We start from the raw sequence: 21105 nt of genomic DNA, 5'->3' as shown, positions 1-21105 counted from the left end.
GCAAAATCAGATGGGAAAAGCTTAAATGTTCCCATACACTAATTAGTTAATGACTGGCCTCAAGCCTGCAAACGTGCCGATACTTAACTGTATCCTCCACTGAAGTGAATGCAATTGAATCTCATACTCCAGTTGTTCCACAAACTCAAGGCCTCTAGAAATCATAAGCATGGCTTAGTAATGCTGAGATTTTAAAAGTAATTAAGGGCTTACCCACACTGGGAGTTGCTGCAGAGTAGCTTCTCTTGCGTAACTCCCCTTCCCTGTACTGGACATGTATTTCACACTAACACTGCTTTATTCTGAATTAGTTTGCCCTATTCAGGCTTTCAGCTCACAAGCTATCTTTGTCCACATTGATGGACTCATGCAAGGTGAGCCTAAATTGCATGTTCTGTTTTTGCCTTGTGTTCAAGCGTTCATTTGGACATTTGCTCCCAAAAGTTAGGCATTTCTTTTGAAAACTAGAGGTGAAGTTTCTCACACTACTGCTCTGAATTTGGGAGATCATTAGGATCACTAAATGCCATAAGACTCACAAAAAAATCCTTTAGGAGCATGGCCCTATTTGCCTAACTGTGAATGTTTGTTTTTCTAACACAAGGCTGTGCAAAGGGGAGAAAGTTCTCCTTTCAGAGTAAAATCTGCTCTTAGTAATTAGTCCTTGTGGGTAGCAAGTTTTAACAATACTTCACAGAGAACAAAAAAATCATAATCTGTCCAGAATATAGCAAAAGTTCTGAAGTTTTGCCCAATTTTTATTAATTGCATATGCATACAAAAATATCAAAAATGTTAATGTACAATGAGCAAGAGAAGTTCTACCAAGACCAGTAGGTATTAAACTTATGGATATATCAACAGGTTCCCCTTTACTTGAGGTGAAGAAGAGAAGGAAAGGTCCTAAGTAACACGAAATAATAGTACATGTGTGATGCAGGAGGTTTTAGTGTCCAGACAGGAGGTACCCATAAAGACTTCTTAGCTTCTCTGCAGGACCATGCCACAGCCATCTCTGTGCAATTGCAGGACAAGGTTTCTAAATGAAGACGACTTCCCAGATAAGAAGCACATGATGTAGGGGCAGACACTGAGTCCTGCCAGAACTGCAGAGGACCCACACTGCTCCGGGGCTTCCAGCTTTGAGACAAAGCCCAGCTCTGCATGGGACTGAAGGGAAGCTGCAGGACTTCTGCACCCTGATCAATCCATTGAATGGCTTCTGGATTCCATCTGGCCCAGGGAAGGGTTTAGCTTCTTTGCGAGGCACCACAGCTTATCTTGTACTTCTAGAACAAATTGGCAGCACATGAATAGCACACTTAAGCCATAACCCGGATAAGTCTTCCAGGATAATTGAGATTCTACAGTATGTGACTTTTTATAGTAAGTTTTCATAGACTTGCTGAAAAAAAAGTGATTTTTGACCTAGCACTTTTCATTCCAAGAGTTCTGAATAATCTATTTTAATGCAGGTTTAGAAAAGAAAAAGAAAAAAAAAGGCATGTTCTTTTGACTTCAAGTTCAATTGATATAAGATTTATTAATCACCATCATGCAATTTATATCAGAATGCCTGAATTAAAGCAGATACATGGAAGAGCTGGAATGGATTGCTCCCCAAAATCTTCTGGCATTAACAGTGGAGTTATGTTTGCTTTCCTTTTTTGTTTTGAACTCTCTAGCACTTGTTTGACTAAGGTAGTCTCTCTTACTAAAAATGAGATGTAAAAGAACTGCTTTTGTGAATGCACCGGGTTATGACTTATTCCAACAGGTATTTTGCTAGTTTCTGACTTGCATAACTACAAACACCATGAATAAGTCTATTGAAATTGCTAAGGTCCATCTAATGTTTTCATCTTCCTATTTCCCAAAACAATAATGGTCTCAGTCATCTATTATTTGCAAGAATCCACAGATAATATCAGAATAAAGAGGAAGCATGGATAATACAGCACAAGACCCTCCTATTGTTTCACTGGAATAGGGAAATCCACTGGAGACTAAACTTTCTGTAAGCACTGGTCCAACGCTGGCTGCCCTTCTTCCCTCCCTGAGGAGCCAGCTGATGTGGGGAAGCTCAGCCCACCCCGTTCACCTGACAGCCTGTAACCCAGAGCTGAAACACTGGCCGTGTGTAAGGGCCACAGCAGGATGAACATGCCTCTTTTTCCATATGGAAAAGAACAGCAAATTCCACGTGCAGATGATTTCACAAAAGCAGAAAGCAGGACAAAAGGAAAAAGCATTTAATGCCCATGGTGCCAGAGCTGAAAAACCCTTTTATAGGGGAGCTGTGAACACCCTACACCTCCATGTACAGAGAAGAGTGAGTCAAATTCACAGTGCCATGCAGGCTCATACATGGCAAAAGCTTTCCATGTTGCTTTCACATTTTGAAAACAATCAGAGCTTTCCTCATCCTGTTCTCTTAAAAACCTAGTAGGCAAGGGAAAAACAGAGGCAGAGCCAAAATAATACCCTTGCAAAGTGCTGAGCAGCAAAGCAAAGAGCCAGAGGATTCCCGTTTCCCCTGAACACCTTTCTCAGCCGCACCCCGGGTTCCTGGGTGAGGCAGCAATGGTGCTGCACCTCACCCCATTCCCGTCAGGATCCCAATGTGCAGCCTCAGGGGACTTGCAGGGTATTTCCATTGGGTTTGGATGACCACAGGTGAGCAGGGGAATCAACTTCCCAGCCAGCAGATCACATAGTAAACACACGGCATGCCCAGTATTCAATTTGTAAATTCCATGATATACTAGAGGCTAAAATAGAGGGAAACCCATGAGAAAGCAGGGATCCAAAAATAAGGGTTGTTCTCCCTCCTGTGTCGGGGGGAGGCTCTGCTTTTGTCTCCCTCGGCACTTGTGGCAGATGAAATGAGGACACGGAGGGAATCTGGGCTGGGGAGGAGGACAGGAGGGATCCCGGCGGGCAGCGGCAGCGGCTCCGCATTGCTCCTGCCAGCAGATGGAGCAGGGCTGGCACGGGAAGGGGCAGCCATACGAGTGGGAGGCCTTCCTGCCTCTACCCCCGCCTGCCCCTCTCCCAAGAGCTTCTCCTGAACTAGACAGGCTCCCCTTTCCTGCAAGAGGTTTCTCGTTCCCTCTCCTGGCCAGCAGATCCATCCCAAAGGTCTCTCCCGATGCAGGTAAGCTTCTGCCAGGGCTGCCTCCCTGCAGCGATGCCTGCAGAGAGCTGAGTGATGGCTGATGAGTATAAAACCATCTATCTCTACTTCTCCACTGGTGTCTGTATGTCCATGCTCACATGCCCACAAACACCTACTCTTTTGTTCTTAAACTGTGGACTACAGTGAGTAGACGGAGACCTTCCACCTCCCTGTGACCACCTTCCATCTCTCCTGAACTGCTTCAGTGTCATTGCCTCCAGCAATGTTAACCCAGAAGGGTTATTTTCCACTCTGGTGTTTCTGCTGAGTTTAAGCCAGGATCAACATGAAAGATGGATATGTTCATGTCAGGTCAGCAAATTAAACTTAGTGAGCTAAGGATAACCAGATTCCAAAGGTGCAAAAACCAGACATAGGGTGGAAATGGAGAAGTACTGTTTTCCTGCTTACCCTGGACACAGGAATGAATGGAAAAAAACCCCATGTAACCCTTCACCTCCCCTTAGAGCCCCTCTCCAAGACCAATTCCCCTTACCCCCAACACTCATTTCTTCATTCCTTTAATTTACTTTTTTGGTCAGATTGTGAGATACAGGTCCTTTTGCAGCTTCTACACATCCTATATATTTCAGGCTTTTAAAGTCTGACATACTCATGGTCATCCCTTGATAAGCACCCATCAGTGTGCTGTTCCCATCTCGAGATTCCTGCAGATGTGGGTCACCCAGGGGTGAGAACAAAACCAGCACTAGCCACTGCATTTTCATCTGCCAGTTTGAAGAGGACATGTCAGAGTCCAGCTCAGCATGCTGTGTCAGAGGGTCAGTTCTGCACAGGTAACTCCTCTGCAGGTAGCAGGCCTCCTCATGGCAAAGCTGCCCTTCTGTGCACTTACAGTTAAGCCTCAATGCCTATTTTTTCCATAAATAATTATATAAAACAAATATGGACAAAGTGGGTGATCCATGTGTCGTTTTCCAAATATTGCACATGCACTGGCTTGAGAAAGGACAAGGCTCTGATGGGTGGGCAGTGCTCTCGGAGCATTATAATCAGGCAGTTTAATACAGATGTAGTTCTGCTGGTAGGGCATCATTCAGTGCACATGAAGAGACAAGGATACAACAAAATATACAGAATAAATGTTTTCTGGTTGGCAGAGAGATTACATTTGCAGGTAACTCAAATATCTACATTGCTTTCTTCCTTCTTTTGCCTTTTGGTTTTCATTATCCTACGTTTTGGAATCAGTTCATTCTTTTTCAAAAGATTTGGAATATTTTGTTCTTCTTTTTTTTATTATTGTTAAAAAGCAGCTCTTTTGTTTATGTCACATATATGATCTTCACCATCATTAATTAAGACATCACCTAGTGTTATGCCCATAGGGGAAAATCCAACCTTTGTAAATGGAAAAGTACATCAGTGTCTCATTTGCTTTTTAACAATATACATATCTGCTTTATACATATCTGAAGCCAAATGATAGTTATGTAGCCCTGGTGTGTTCCAAAACTGCCATTCTGGTGTAATTTATTTTAGTCTGTTATAGAATAAAATAGAGATGATTGAAAATCCTAAAGCTCATACCCGAGAAAGGATACCAAGAAATCAGCATGGATTGTACTCTTTCTTACACTTTTTTAGGGGCAGAAAGAGATTTTGTTGCAGAAAATGCCTTTGACATAGATATTTAAGTGATCTGCTACATAGACAATAAAGAATAATATTTTATAAGGTGTTTATGGGGTATTAAAAGTCCAAGGTGGCCAAGTTTCCTAACAGAAAAAGCAAAATATCTCAGGGTTTGAACAGAGGCACCATCTGTACCAGAGTGACCCCAGATTAATTGACTTTGAGTGTGCATGTCTTTGTGTGTGTGTGTGTATACATGTGTGTGTGTGTGCACTTCAGAGGGACATTCTTTGCTTCAGATCCATTATAATTCCTTTAAATATTTATTACTGGAATGTAAATTCTGCTGAAAACTGAGGCCTTTGCTTTGGAAAAAATAGACCATCACCTACCACGGGTGTTGTCGCTCAAGTGAAATAGCCAAGTCACTTTTGGAGAAACAAAAGGATTTGGTTATATAAACAAGTCACTGCACTGAATTATAAGAGGGGGGGAAAAAAGAATAAAAACCTGCTGACTACTGGTTGAACTACTCCCTGGCTATGTGTGAACTGAGATTCTGCAGATCTAGCAAGAAGCAGGAGCAATATTAAAATGAATTGGTTACTAATAGTGGAAATAGTCCAGCAAGCACGTTTACAATATGCAATGCTAAGGATGGCTTTGTTTTCAGATTGGTTTGTCTTTATTTTCAATGTAATAAACTTCTTAAGGAGATTAGGGATGGGAGAAAATGTTGGCTGATCACCTTAAAGCCCAGGGAAATAAAAAAGTTCTCAGGTTACTGGATGAAATAACAAACTAGAACGGGTTTATACTTCTTACACTGCTATGAAAGCTTTACTTCTAGATCATTTCCAGACATCAGAAAGATATTAAAATCCACAAAGGGAAAAAAATGCTACATTTATATGAGCTTTAAAACTAATTTTGGGACTTCAGCTTGATACTTGTGTATAGGAGAATAAACCTGTAATGTGAAAAAGCTAGTCAAAAAGCGGAACCAAGGACCAGTCTAGCACTACAAAAACTTGGGAAGGGATATCAAATGTTATCAAATAATATTTGGGGTTACACTTTATTCTGAAGGGTCAAAACTGGACCAGACTGCTGTGGATAATACCAGCACTTAGCTCAGGTATTTGTATCACTTTAAACCCTACTGTCATTTCAAGGATATAAATAGGCTTGGAAAAATCAGATTATTGGAAGGATTAAATTGGGATCAGTGTCAGTAATAATCTATTCCTTTGTGGTGAAACCAATTGGAACAGGGAAAGTTTGGGGGAGGGGAGTAATGCTATACAACATTGCCCATGGTTGTGTGGGAATGAGGAATATAAACAAGGGGAAGGAGGGTTACATAGCACAGCTCCCATGTGCCCAACAGGCAGGGTATACATAAGGCCAGAGAAATCCTCCCTGGAAATAGCCTTGGCTAAAGACACTGTCTCACCGAAGGCCAGTAACAGTGATGGAGTGCCAAAACACACCAGTCTTTCTAGTCTGTCAAGCTAATACAGTCTGTCTGTGTGCTGTGCTTCCACACTTCCAGTCCTACCACCCAGCATGTTCTGAGCCACAAAATCATAGAGGAATCATAAAGGAACTTTATTTCCTTTTTTTTTTTTTTTTTTTTCAATCACATTGCCTGAATCTTTTCCCTACAGAGTCACTCCAGTTATCTCCTAACCAGGCTGGAAAAAAAGGCAGCAGGTACCTGGCTGCCCTGTCTCTGGGGATTCTGAATTATCCCAGGGTGAGAAATGTCATTTGGTCTCCAAGCACCAGCCCCTCCATCACCAGCTCAGTGCTATTACCCATCCAGCCCTCATTCAGCCATCCCCATTGCAATCCATGCAAGTATTGCCTACATAAGAGCTAAGTGAGCAGCAGCTGGCCTAGGTTATCATTGCCCAAAATAAATTTCTGCAAGTACAATCAAATTCATTTGGAGCTTTTGGATCCAGAATGATTTTGATAGCAGTGACTTTAATTTGGTGACAAATGGCCCACAGAATTTTCTTTCAGCCAGAAACATGAGGACAAGGTACACAAGGTACCTTGTGTTGGTTGAGGAAAAAAAGCATATTTGGATTTGTTTTTCATCTTGTCTTTCAGAGAAGTTAAAGACTGGGTGTTCAGTCTGGAGCTCTCTAAGTGAAATCCTGCCTCCGTGATAAGCCATTTTCTGCTTAATCTGAAGACAATTAGAGGGCTGGAGCACCTCTTCCATGAGGAAAGGCTGAGGGAGTTGGGGTTGTTCATAAGAGAGGGCACCTGGGAGACCTTATAGAGGCCTTCCAGTACCTGAAGGGGGCTTGTAGGAATGATGGAGACTGACTTTTCAGTAGGGACAGTAGCAACAGGACAAGGAGCAAGGGTCTTAAATGATAAGAGTGTAGATTCAGACTTGATAAACAAAAGAAATGTTTTACAATGAAGGTGGTGAAACACTGGCACAGGTTGCCCAGAGAGGTGATAGAGGCCCCATTCCTGACAACATTCAAGGTTAGATTGGACAGGTCTCTGAGCAACTTGATCTAGAAGAAAATGTCCCTGTCTGTGGAAGGGGAGTTGAAGCAGAAGATGTTTGAAGGTGCCTTCCAACACAAAGCATTCTATGATTCTATGGGAAAGGGTATTTCCCTGGATAGGAGTCTTTATCTTTCCACTGACCACTGAGTGGACGGTGCTGGGAGACTGATGGCAGTGCCTCTCAGGTCTTTGAGCAGGTTTCTATAAATACACCTGACTATAAGCAAGATAGTGGTGAGAAGAAAAGAATGCACTGTTTTTTGGAGTAAATAACACTTCATACTGCTCAGTCACAGGAGCAAAAATCATAGGGTGTACATTCCCAGCTCTGTTCCCGGGTGCTTTTCCAAAAGTTTGCTTTAACTCTGTACAGAATGAATTATTTGGGGATTTTTTTACTGTTGAAGAAGAAATGGTTGATATTTGGATTTGTGCATTTATAGATTTGTCTCTTCAGAGGCTTCCTCATAAAAGTGGTTCTTTTTGCATTTCCCACTGGAATTTTTTTTTCTAAATATGCATTTAAATTTCTTCCTCTATTTCTTTAGATGTAAAATGCAAGCTTCTGCATCTACAAAAAAGCCCATGCACGTCTCTCTTCTTTCAGTCTTTCAGCTTCCTGTTTTTACTTCTGCTCATTTATAATTATTTCCCTCTTTACTTATGTGGGCATGTATTTTTGCTGGGAAGCCACTGCCTGTTCTTTGGGAGCCAGGGTAACCTGACCCCAGCCCTGCTTGAGTCACTGTGAACCTTCTGGCATCAGGGAGCAGCTCCCAGCAATGAAGGGGTAGGATCACTGGCTTGCTCAGCCCTGGGTACTGAGCACTGGGTGCTGGGTGCCCGTTCCCTGTTTGTCAGGTGAACCTAAGCATCTGGAAATGCTCTATCACCGCAAAAGAGCCTGGTCTCAGGTGGGTTGTGAGGCCAGAAACCCCCATGGGGGCAAAGCAGGAGGGGCATGAGTGATTTGGGAGGGTGGGAAGGGGGAGGGCATCCCAGCATCACAGCCTCCATCCCTTCCTCTCCCTCTGCTGCAGCTCTTCCACTGAGGAAACCAAGCTGGCAGCAGTGGCACCTTGTGCTTCAAAGGGCCCCAACAAGCACGGCACTGCTGTTTGTGTAATGGGCTGAAATTCTTGACTGAGCACTGATATGTAAAGGAAAAGTCTCAGCATAATTACTGATCCTTACCACTTTTCATTCCTGAAAATTTGAGGGTAAGGAAATAGCTATAAGGGTAAGCAGGAGAAAAATGTTGGTTCACTGCACATTCTTTATTTAAACATTTTCAGCATGTCCCAGGGTTGCTGTCCCATAGGCAGGGCTTACCAAGGGTGCGATTCCTTTCTTCTTCATCTCTAAATCATCAAGCTTTCTCCTTGGACATCAATTAGAAACATCAGAGCTGACCAAAAAGAAGGGGGAAAAATTTTACACATATCCTCCATCACAATTTCCTTTTTAATTTTTTAATTTTCACATTATAAAAACTAGTTTTGAAACTTTTTTTCTTGAGATTGTGAGAAAATTTCCCTTTAGCCTCCCACAATCAAGTAATAATAGAAACAAAATACGTTCCCTTCTATATCCACATTAAAGAAATTTATGCCTGTCCCATTTAAGAACTAGCTGCTACCGTGACCTGCATTTTTTCATCTCATTTCCACTTTCTTGTGGGTTCATGTTAATTTCTCTGTAGTGGTAGAAATGGAGTTCCAGGCATGTGTTTTTCTCAGATTCAGGCTGAGACTGACTCTCTGGCCACAGCTTTTGTCAAGCTGGTTAAAGGGTTGAATTTCTTTGAGAAGCAAACTGTCTTTAGTACCAGTAGCCACAAGAAATTCTTCCCATTAATCCCAGCCAGGCTCCAGCTTCATGGCAGTTTCTTTCTCCAAAGACATCAAAGCTTTCCATGCAGTCTGACTGGGACACCTTCTGTGACCCTGCATAGGCTGGGAAACAGCACCTCAACTGATTTCAGCTTTCCCAGCTGGCACATTTTGCTGGATTTTGGAAAACATTCTATGGAAAAGAGTTCATCAGCAGCTGGTGTGCAGGCCACAGGCCCTGTGGCCTCTGCTCCCAGTGCCACCAGTCACAGCGCTGGTGCCTTGGATCGCACACCAGCGTGAGGGATGGAGGCAGCATGTGATCCCAGATGGAGCCAAGGGTTCCAGGCACAGCCTGGCTGAGCTCACAGACCAGGGCTGTTCCACAGCAAAGCACAAACCTCACTTTTTCTCAGGTGCCCTGTGTCTGAGCATGAGCAAGAGGACGAAGTCTCCAATCAGAGGGGCCAAGCACCAGGGTGGGAAGAGCAGAGTCCACGTTCAGTAACTTACCTGCTTATCTCAATATTGTACCTGGCACCACAGTGCTGTAGCAAATGGAGCCCCATAAATACAATGACAGATAGTAATTAGCACCCCATACATAACATCAACACATGATCTTGCCACTAGGAAGCAAGAACAAGTTTTTCATATCCAACTGGCTGAGCAAGCTTGAAGGTGAAAATAACAGGAAGGTCTAAAAAACACTGTTTGAAAACAGAGATCTTCCTTTGGAGTCAAACATTTTAACGAAAACGAAGCCTAAACCAGCAGCCTTGTACTAGTAGCCTTTGGCTCCAAAACGCCCTAAGTCAGTTTATATCTGGCTGATAAATGGGTAGTTGACTGACTCATTACAGCCAAAGTCTCAGTTCCTAGGAATGCATGGTGCTTAATATTTTTTCTGGGATCTCTTTGATCTCTGCTGGAGGTTGAGGAGCAGGCTCCAAATTATAAAGTATTTTTGGAATTATACTGAGACCATTTTTCAGAAAAGTCACCTTCAAATCTCCAAGAGTCTCTCTAGAGACACGGGGATGGTGGAAAACTTCTAGCATGACAGTTTTATCTGAGGAAAAGGAATATGACCAATCTTAAATGAATGGTAATCCAATCACATTTGGACAAACACCTGAATGTGGACCTAGGACATAAAGTTTTCTACACACCAAACCAAAAGCACAAGTTTCTATGAGGGTACATGGAAGCAATAATAGATTTACAAATCTCTGTAGTTCAGCTAGAGGAAGACAGGCATCCTACACACAGCACATGGGAGAAACTCACCTTTCAATTCAGTGTGATAAATTCCACAGCTCTGTTTATTTCAGGTTCACAAAACACAACAGAGGCATGGCATCTGCACTCCACTGATCCCCCTCTACACAGAGCCCTTCCCACCCCCCTTGTACCTTAGAGCCCAGCAGGTCTTTCACTTTGTCCTGTCTGCCAGATCCTGGTCACATTTGCCAGGGTGTTGGAGAGCTCCTGCCATCAGAGCAGTGGCTGAGAGTCTCCTAGGGTCTGGGGGTCTCCTCATCACAGACGGTGGTCAGCAGGCCTGGAACCTGCAGTTCAGTATCTGACAAGTGCTCTGCCAAAGTCATGGAACAAGGAAACCTCCTTCAGCATAACTCCAATAACCTCCTCCACAATACTATAGAAACAAAGAAGGCTCTACATTCACTGACTGCATTTACCCGAGCATTACAAAATATTAAATAGCATATTTAGCAAAACAAGAGCTTTCAGGTATTCTCTTTGGTAGGCAATTGTCAAGGGTAGAGCTGCATGTCGAGTTTGTATCTGCGTTGAAACCTCTACTGACTTAATTAGGGTAAAATGCATGAAGTGTAGTCATTATCATCTACTTTGCAATGACACAAACATATAAAAGCCATGTTCATATGACAGGAGTGTCCAGATTTTGCATCCAAGCCTTTGACAAGATTTGGGGGGGAGAAGAGGGAAGGAGGGGAGAAGGGAAGTTTGTAAGAATTGCTTAGCTGATATTTCTAAAACCCTTGGAAACAGCCACTAAGTATTTCTCTGCCTCCACCCTTCCCAGTAGTCTCATTATGGTAAGTAATGTTGCACTTACTTGAAAACTCAAGTTTTCATGAGGCTGGCTGTGCAGAGGAGGCAGCAGCAGAAGCAGTGCTTCTGAAGATCTCTGCTCCCAAATGCTGAACTCCAGCACTCGTGCCCCTTCAGCTCCCAGGAGCACCTCTGTTTGCTTTCAGAAAGCAGCTTGAACTTCTGCCTTAAAGTAAAAGCATATCATGACAGATACTCTAATCACAATGTCTAAATATAATACAAGGGAAGACAATTTAAGAGAGCTCAGCTACACTTTTTAAAGCAACTGTCAGGAAACTGACTCTGTGGCTTGCTGCTTTAGAGTAAGATTAAATGAATCAGTCTCACCATTTGAATGCGTGGGAAGTCAGAGACAGCAAAGTGACAGCTAAGGACATTTTATTTATAATTAGGCCCTCCTTCTATAGCTGTTTGTGCACAAGGCCTGTGCACTAAGTACAAGAGTACCTGCCCTTTATGCAAAATTAGTCACAAGTGCTACGTGTACATCAGGGAGATGGCTATGCTGGTTTGGCTGATTACAAAGTTTATGTAATTATTGAACTGTCTGGCGATGTTTGGGAAAATCAGCTATTATGCAGCAGCTTCAAAAGGCTCTGACTCCATGGTCCTTCAGCCAGGAGTCTTTCCCAACAAGGAAGAGCCTGAGCTGGGCATTGCTGCCAGGAGATGTCTGGAGGGATGGCATGGGGACTGAGCACCATCAGTGCACCAACTTTGCAGTCAAGGCAGGTCTGTGAGGGCTGGAGGGTGACACCGAGGCAGCGTCGGTGGATGCTTTACGAGCAGGGGCCCTTGATACTTAAGCTGCAGATCCCCACTCCTTGGGCTAAAACACTTCTGACTTTAACACAGAGATTTCCAACACAAGACTTGCCACCGAGAGTCAAGAGTGCTGTAGCTGCAGATGCAATCGTGAGCTTGGGAGAAATTCAGTACCTTGTGGTACTGTCTGATTAATGAGCTCAAGTGGAGCAGCATCGCAAAGAGAAATGGGTTTGTCAAAGGAAAAAAAAGTGGGTTTCTCTTCTCTGTCTCCTCAGGATGTGGTCTTCACCTTTTAAAGTGTCATTCTGAGTGAGTGAAAGGCAAAATCCACAAATCTGAGATAAAGCTGCTGAGAGAAGTACCAGGGAGTGGCTGAGTCCCTTGGGAAAAGTGCAGCATTGCTCTTCGCCCAGCCTTGAGGTGGAAAAGTCAATGGAATGAAGCTGACCTCAAGCTTTTATTCCTCCCCACTTTGGCAGGCTTTAGTCTATAGCATCAGCCTGCACCCCTAACTGGGAAATATTATTAAAATGACATTAAATATTAAGAGAGACAACACAGCATCTCTCACAGTGAGGGAGCTCCTGACACAGCAATCTTTTCCTAATAAACTGCCTTGACAAACAATTTACTTATGTTCTTATTTCAATTAGATGAACTACTGTGCAGCAGTAAGGGTGAGTGTGGCTGGGTGTTATTTACAGAAGTAGTAAATATTTATTCCTCTCTCTCTGCATGGAAGAGGGTGGGCAGCAGGGTCGCAAGACAAGACCTCATGATCACAATTCTTAAAGCTGTGATAGTCACAGGCTGTGACTAATCAGCAAGGCACAACAGTTTTGTGTCAAACTTTCACCAATTGCTTAGCTATTGTACAGCATTAATAGTGATGGACATCACAGCCAGATTTGGCTCTCATAGAGATCTGGGCTGGAAAAAGGGATAATACCCACTGCACAGCCAAGTAAGTGTAAATAGGAGGAGAGTTTTCCACCCCGGCCAGAAGGCGCCCACCAAGCTCGGGGCTGTGTTGTGGCTGGCACTGTGTGTACCAAATGTACTCCTTGGCTCCCAGGACCTAAACACAGAGTCCCCAGACAGATCCATGGTCAAGGCATGGGCTCAGATCTCCAGGCTCCCAGCTGAGCAAGGAGGGGTGCAAAGACAGGAGAAGGACTGCTGGAAGGTACTCAGAAATTTAAAGCAAAGAAAATCTCCACCTCTGCTTTCTTGGAAACTTTGCCTGCAATTTCAAATATTTTCTGTTGACATCACAAAAGACGTGGAAGTAAACACATGTGCTTGTCTTTGAAACACTGCTGGTCTGATGGCCATTTTGGGAAGGGGGATAAAAATGTTTAACTTCGGAACAGCAGTTGCTTTCCAGAAAATCCCTTGAGGCTCTACACAGCGCACAGGTTGGAAGCCACGAGGTTTCTGTCAGCACATCCGTACTTATCCCTGAAGTACAGCATAGAAGATCAGCTCTGGCAAAGTGACAGAGAAAGTTTTATTACTTTAAAGTCACTGAGTTTGTTTTATAAGGCCTGACCAAAATTTTACCTCAGTCTGTACAATTTTTTTCCCATATAATAAAATGCCTCTCTTTGAAAAGGCTGTTTCAGAGGTTGAAGAGTAAAGGGAAATCCCTTCCCCTGTTGCTGAAGGCATGGCTGAGATGAAACATAGCTGCTCTTCACTGGAAAGGCCACGCAATGGGATTTTTAAGATGAAGAGTGAAATGGGATAAATAAAGCTGAGCAGTGAGGTGGCATACATGAGTGGGCCACGCAGGCATTGCTCATTAGGAATTTGGCTTGTAAATCATCCTGTTATTAACTCCATAGAGTCTGTGATGATAGGGAACTTCACCTAATGCCTCATCAAAAAGTCAACACACTTTGCAGAACTGAGCATCCCTCATACAATCCTCTACAGCACTTTATACAGTGAATCACAGCCTTGTATGGAATGTTTTCATTTTATATGTGTTGCCCTTTTAATCTGAAATATTCCCTTCCTTTCCCTTTGACTGGTGTTCAGGAATGGATTTTAAATGGGCATTAGATATAAAATTTCAGATCCAGAAGCAGAAAATTCAGAATGCAAGATGATTCCTCATGTGTGCATCCACATCCCTACAGAAATGATCTGAAGTCTGGAGAATGTGGTTTAGGAGGCTGAGCCAAACTGTCCACTGAGTGGTTGTATTTAAAGCTGCATATGTGTTCAGGGGTATTACAATATCACCAGAGCCCTGCTGATGCCACTGACCTATAAAAAGGTTGAGCTGGTGTTGGCAGACTGTCCCTCCCTTGGAAAGGGCACTTCCAGTAAAACAGAGAGTGTGAATCAAAGTTTAGGGGATACACTGATGGTTTCACCAAAGGAGGATGAGGAATTGCCTAGTGAAAAGAGGGTAAAATTTAGAAAGAGATTATTTGAAAATTTTCCTGTTTAAAAATTAAAAAAAAAAATTGGGGAAAAAAGAAATATGGAAATAATTATCAGCAGGATACAAGCACTACATTTAATTTTTTGTTGTGTAGAATGGGATTTTTTTTTCCTTGCTCTAAGTGTGCCTTTTAATACAGCTTTATCGGTGGAGTAATTAACAAAGCCTGCATCACAAATGTGGTGCTCTCAAGAGCTAGGTACTGATGTGCCCTTTCCCACTGCAGCAGAGGTAGGAGTGTTTCCAGTGAGCTCTGGGAAGCAGGAGTCTCTCAGGAATTTCTCAGCACAGCAAACAGTAGGTGCTACTGGCGATTTTCACCAGAAGGATTTTTTCCAGTGAGTTTTTCTCCCTTTCAACCAAGGACAAACCTCTGACACTAGCCCACATTATTGTTTGAAGACAGATTGAAATCTCGTGATTCTGACATCGTTTTATTTTTAATTTCCACACTGCAAATGTCAGGGGAAAAAATACCCTAAAAATTATACTTCAGAAAAGACTATAATTACTTCCAATTAAATCATGGCCCTGGTTGTTTGAAAGACAACCACAGCTAGAATTTCATTATCTGATAAGCACTTTTCTTTAAAATATATTTCAAAGTTTCTTTTATTAATAATAAGAAAGGGATCCAAGATCCTGCAACAATACCTGAGCCAACTGCAAAAGCTCGACAATGGGAAATTGTGTTTAACCCCTCAAATGGAGAGGCCACATCATTTTTAGGGCATTTATTTCAGCAATACTCCTGATAAGGAAGCAAGCTGAGGAATGTGATCAGATGTGGTGTTGGGCTTGATTGAGGTGACCCAGATCTCTGCCTTCCCCGGGGCACTGATCAGGCTATGCTCTCTCATTGCACCTTTCCTCCATCCAGGGGACCTAAAGCACTTTACAACATCTGTCCTGTTCCTCACTGCCACACTCCTGTCTCTATCAGGGCACATCTGCTGAAGCCACTGAGGCTTTGTCTGCATCAGCTGGTTCCATAGTGGGAATTAAGTCTCAACCCTCTGCATGCCTGTGCTGTAGATCCATTTGTCACCCCCTGAAAGGGGCGTTTACATCACATGAGCTGTATTAAGGAAGCCACTGATATTCAGACTGAGTAAAAATACCTGAGTTCTTATAAAGCCCCACTTGCTGGTGCCTGGGATAATTGTGCTGTAAATTTTTGTGGTCTTATTTTGAACTTCAGCTGTGACAGAGCTGTCAGTCCTCAACAGTATGCAGCATATTTTCCATATGTGTTCAAAGATAAGGGCCTTCCTTTAGAACCTGACAAAATAAGCAGTCACGGTCCCAGCCCAGTACACTGGCTGTTTTCTGATGTGCTTGGAAGTCCATCTGGATCATTTACCGTGAGGAAGAGGGATGCATGGGCTTGAGGGAAGAGGCAGGGAGGCTTCTACAAAACACCTGCCTGCAAGAAGGCTTGTGTGTGGAGGGATAGGTGACACTGAAGTCACTAGCAGCAACCCAAAACCCCTGTCAAAAGAGACAGGATTTTCTCCAGGTGATGCCACAGAGGCAGCCTATAACAAGTGTTTGCTAATGATGACCCTTGTGGCACCCTTCCAACTCAGAATATTCTCTGACTGGCAGAGATGTAATGGACATACCATAGCAGGCTGCCTGGGCATCCACAACTTGCACACAGAACAGACATTCCTGCTATCCATGGAAAAATCCTTCCCCAAATATTCCACATCACAGTGGCTACTCTCTGAGCTAGTCTTAGTAGGTGGAAAGAAATTAAAAATTGTAATTGACTCAACAGTAAAAATATGTGAGTGTACCCAGCAAATAATGTAGATTCCCTCAGCACTTACCTAATAATTTTGCTTTTAATTAAACTGTCCATTCCCTCACTAATTTACATTTAAAAATAAAACAACTGTGTATATTTCATTGGGAAACCTTCCCGTGGTGTGTAAAAAAAATATTTTGCTTTGATTAATGTGAAAAATTTGGGGCCCGATCCTTGTTAACAATTTGCTGCATTCCAGATCCACCGTGAAGGCAAACAGGTGGAGAAGGGGACTGAAGGGGACATGCTCATCCCTCACCACATGGCACTGTGTGCTTACAGTCTTTCTCTTCTGCTTTTTGGGTGGGGTTTTTTTTGGTTTGTTTTTTGGTTTTGTTTTTGGTTTTTTGGGGGGAGTGTTTGTTTGGGTTTTTTTGGTTTTGTTTTTATATTACTGCTGGTGGTGGTGTTTTTAAGGTAACATACAGTCTTACATTATTACAATTTTAGGTTCAATCTCTCCAGAGAAATAAATGCAGTGGATGGGCACTGAACCAAGAAAGCTGGGAGCCACAGACACCCCAGCTTTGAGGGAAAGAGGCATAAATTGCATCTCAGCAGCAGGCACCTCTGGCAGTGCCTCTCACCTGCTCTTGGCACAGCCAGGGTTTGGCAGAGGCACCAAAGAAGAGGAGGTGATACCACCATAGCATTTTTGGCTCTGAGAGACCAAAGGGCATTTGCGTCCACTCACACAACCCCTCTAAAATGGGAATGATGAACAAAAACTATATTTTAAAACCCATCTGCCTTTCTTCTTAAACCTGACTTTCAAAATCTGTAGTAATTTCTAAGGGAAGAGGAAAAGAAGCCCAAACTTACACCATTTCCAGCAAGAAACAGTAACTCTGGCTGCTGCCACTGCAATTAAGTATAGGCTCAGGTTGTTACAGCAGGCCGCTGAGACACACTAGTGAAACACCATGTGCTTTTCTGAAGGAGTTACATGCCAAGACCACCAAGATTTGCATAAGTGGAGCAGAAATGGAGCTCCTTTGAGTGCCAGCCCAGTGCTGTAAAAGGGCCATCCCTCCTTTCCCTGGCACAGTGCTGCCACCAGCACCCAGCAGCCCCACTGGACATAGGTGGGCATGCTGCTGCCTCGGTGGCACATGACACTGCACGACACAGCTGAGCCTCCCATGTACCTGCACCCAGACCAGGGCTGTGTTTATGGGAAACCCAAATATATAAATGGAGAAAAGGAAAAACCTGCAGATGAGGCATTAAATGGTGCTTCTCCAGTGCTGGTTTGCCATCCTCCCACAAAGTGAAGGGGACAAAGAGAAGAGGTAGTCTGTTGAGGTGGGAAAGTGTCTCAGAATTCAAAATTCCAGAGACACCCCCTGCAGTCTCAGGAACAAAGAGAGTGGACCATGATCTCTCCAGCAGAACAGCCTTGCCCCAGGGCTGTTGCAGCTGTGCTGCTGATGACTGGCTCTCAACAGGTATGTTCACACCACAGGAATGTTCACACCACACCTCTGGCCTTGGCTCAGGGACCAGAGTGACAAAGGGTGTAACATCCTTGCAGGGATGCTCAGTTTTGGGGAGAATGGAGAGAAGGTTGAAGTCTCAGAGATGGGCCATCTCCAGAGTGCCTGCCCATCTGTTCACAGCTGTGGGGAAGTAGAGCAAGGGGTTGTACCCCCTTAGCTCCAGTTACATGCCCTGAGTCCTCTCTGAAAGAGACACTCAGGGGAAGGCCCCTGTATGAGCTGGGGAGGAAGACTGTGCCCAGTTGGGCAAATCCCTGCTCCCTCTACTTGCCCACAAAACACCAGCATTGTCTATGCACCATGTTCTCATAGCCAGTCTGGGGCCAAGGTCAGGACCTGTTGAGGCTGGTTTTTATTTACCAAATGTGGCCTGGCCTCATTTGGCAACAATATTTAAAAACATGAGACCAGAACAGTCCTTGCTGGTGAAAACATGCCCATTAATTTCCCTGTCTTGTGATAAATTGTAAGTGGATGAGAGTCTATAATGTCCTTGGTGATATTGAACCTGAGAGGCATTCAGGAATTGTTGTCCTGGACCAGGGAAGCAGCCCATCAAGTTCAGCACCTTTTCCCTAAGACAAGCAGAATAACCTGTGCTTTGAAGCCAACAGCTTTAGCATTTGCCTAAATATGTCACACACAGGTCTGGATGTTCCTGCATCCCCCTTCGTGCTCCACTCACCAGCCACAGGGCCTGGGGGCAGCACTTCCATGCCCAGACCATACATGGTGAGTCCTGCAGACATCTCTGATGACCCCTTCCTCCTTTTCTTCTGGCAAGGAGTGTTTGGTTTATATTTTAAGATCCCGTGTCATGCCAGCTTTGATGGACACAGAGTTAACACAGATCCCACAGGCTATGGGACAGCCCAGGGCGAAAGAAAGGGAGAAGAAACTACCAGTGCAGTCTCACACAGCAGAGACTGGTACATCTGCCCCCCGTTCTGCAGCTGAGGAGAGTGAGGATGATGTGACTGACCTGGAGCCGTGCTGCAGCAGAATGCAATGCCAAGAAATGAAGCTGGTTCCTGTAGCTGCCTGCTGCTCCAGTTTTGTCCTCTGCTCTTCTCCAACGCATCTCCACGTCTCCTCTTGTGTCTCCCCCTGCAGGGAGGCAGGCTGGGATCAGAGGCATCAGTAGCCTTGGAAAGCAGATAAGGTTCTCCATCATAAAGAGAGCAGTGGAGAATTACAATGACCAGAAACATCTTTTAGTAAAATATGAGGCTTTTGACTCGTGCCTAGAGCTGAACCCTGAGGGTCGCCATAGTTAAATAAAAGAGGGACAAGAAACAAGTTCAAATACTGTGCCTGCTGTCATCTGCATGCTTGCCCTCCACCTCTGGCCTGGACTTCCCCAGTGGTCCAGCTGGAGGCAGGTCCATTTCTTTCCAAGGTTTAGTGATGGTTGATCTCGGGATCACTCTCAAAATGAAGCAGGCATCGAGACGGGAGCAGGTTTTGCTCCCTCTGCTGTACATACTCCTCCAGTGCCATCCCAGCCCACTTTTGAGCCCTCAATCACCTCCACCAGCTCGGCGTGGCACTCCCCATTTAAAATGCATCCTCAGCTTCATGTTGCAAACAGAATGCTAATGGGGCGTGAGACAGCTCTCCTGTAGTTTCAGGCATTTTTCAGGGGAGGGATAAAAATCATGCAGAACACTGAAGATACCTTGCAAACAAGATGGCCCTGGGGATCACATCCTCCACAGCCCAGCCATGGCCATGCTGGTCCATCGGCTGGTCAGCTTGGGTTGTTCCCCGGCCTGCTTTTATCTGCCAGCACGGGCACCCGCAGCACCCCGAGATGGGCCAGGCTGGCTGGAGCGCTGGCCTCGCACTGAAATCCCCAAGTAAAAGTTACCTCTTGCCTCGTCCTCGAGACATCAGTGGGAGTAGCCGGGGGTTCAGCCCTGCTGCGACCAAGTGCTCAGGTGGGGGAGGTCTGAGTGGCACCAGCAGCAGCGAGAGGCAGAGTTTTGAGGGATCGGCAGTAACAGCAGGCACAAAGGGAGTTATATCTTCACCGGTCCAGTCCCAGACTGCTCATCTGTAAGGAGCTCCAGGCAGGCAGATCCAGACGGCTGTTAACGCAGGATAAGCCCGAGGTTTTGTTTCCACCTTTGCCAGAGGCTTTGCACGAGTCTCAGCTTCCCTTGTCTGCGTAATGGGTACCTGGTGACTGACCTTCCTTTGTAAAGCTCCTGTCAGGCAAAGGGGGTTCCTGTGGCTTCACCTACAGCTTTCCTCTACGCACCGACAAAAATGATGCTCGTCGGGTTGGTGCTCCTACAGCAAGAGCTCAACCGGAGAGACGGATGATTTAAAATTAAAAAAAAAAAAAAAGGGGGGGGGGGAGGAAGAGAGGGAGGGGGAGAATAGGCTGTCAATCTCAGTTAGTAAACACTTCTTTGATGTGGTTCCTTTTTTAAAACAGCAAAACAAAACAAAACAAAAACACAACCTGACTCCTAAAAGCAACAACGTATGTTTATTTTAAATGCATCCGCTAAATATTTACATTGCAAGTAAGCGAAACGAAAAAAAAAAGATAAGTTGGAACTTTTGTCAGTGAACCAGATTGTGAAATGCCTTGAGGGAATAGAAGATTTATTTGGGGAGAGGGGGAGAGATAGGAATTTTCCATGCTATTGTAAAACACGAGCACAAATTATATGATCCCCACAGCCAGTGAGTTGCAAAGCTTCAATCAGCTGCCTTTTTATTTTTTTCCTTTCCTCTCTTTTCTATAAAGAGGGGGGGGGGGGAGAGACAGAAGTGTTTCACCAACTTCTGTTGACTGTTCCTTTTTTCTCCTGATTGAAATGTGTTGTTAAACAAGATCCCACATAATCTCAGCAGAGGGTTTCTCTCTCTCGCTCCCGCTCCTTCTGGGAAGCCGCGATCGGTGCCATCGGCGCTTGATTATTTGCAAACTCCCTTCGCTGGTTTTTTTTTTTTTTTTTTCCTCCTTTTTTTTTTCCTCCTCTCCGTCTCGGTCTCCGTCTCCCTCTCTCTCCCTCCGTCTCTCTCTCCCTTTCTCTCACCCCCAGTGCAACTTTTGCAGGCGCCCCGGCACACGCAGCCATGCCGCGCTGAGAGCGGGGGCACCGCGCCAGCCCCCCTCCTTCCCTCCCTCCCTCTCCTTTCCTCCCTCCCTCTCTCCTTCCCTCCCTCCCTCTCTCCCTCCCTCCCTCCCCAGCGCCGCCGTCCCGAGCCGGGGGGGCCCCGCCGCCCGCCGCCCCTGCCCGGCCCCGCGCCTCGCCCCGGCCCCGGCCCGGCCCGGCCCGGCCCGGCGCCGCCGCCCCCCGCCCGCT

The 21105-nt window shown here is 44.8% G+C and overlaps 1 long non-coding RNA gene across 3 annotated transcripts; it reads right to left on the bottom strand.

Moving 5' to 3' along the window:
• Positions 1–746: 746 nt before the first annotated feature.
• LOC134549747 (uncharacterized) lies at positions 747–20935 on the bottom strand. Of its 3 annotated transcripts, XR_010080171.1 has the most exons (6): positions 19653–20935; positions 18765–18927; positions 11249–11410; positions 10560–10741; positions 8645–8720; positions 747–1289 (listed from the first exon to the last, which is right to left on the bottom strand). It is a non-coding gene; the product is annotated as an uncharacterized LOC134549747 (long non-coding RNA). The 3 variants fall into 3 exon arrangements; XR_010080170.1 differs by having other exon boundaries at positions 8645–10741; XR_010080172.1 differs by having other exon boundaries at positions 8645–10741; positions 11249–11406.
• Positions 20936–21105: the final 170 nt, after the last annotated feature.

This window comes from Prinia subflava, chromosome 4 (assembly GCF_021018805.1).
Source record: "Prinia subflava isolate CZ2003 ecotype Zambia chromosome 4, Cam_Psub_1.2, whole genome shotgun sequence".
NCBI lineage: Eukaryota > Metazoa > Chordata > Aves > Passeriformes > Cisticolidae > Prinia > Prinia subflava.
The sequence above is the reverse complement of the archived record's forward strand: the minus strand, read 5'-3'. Positions and strand labels throughout refer to the sequence as shown.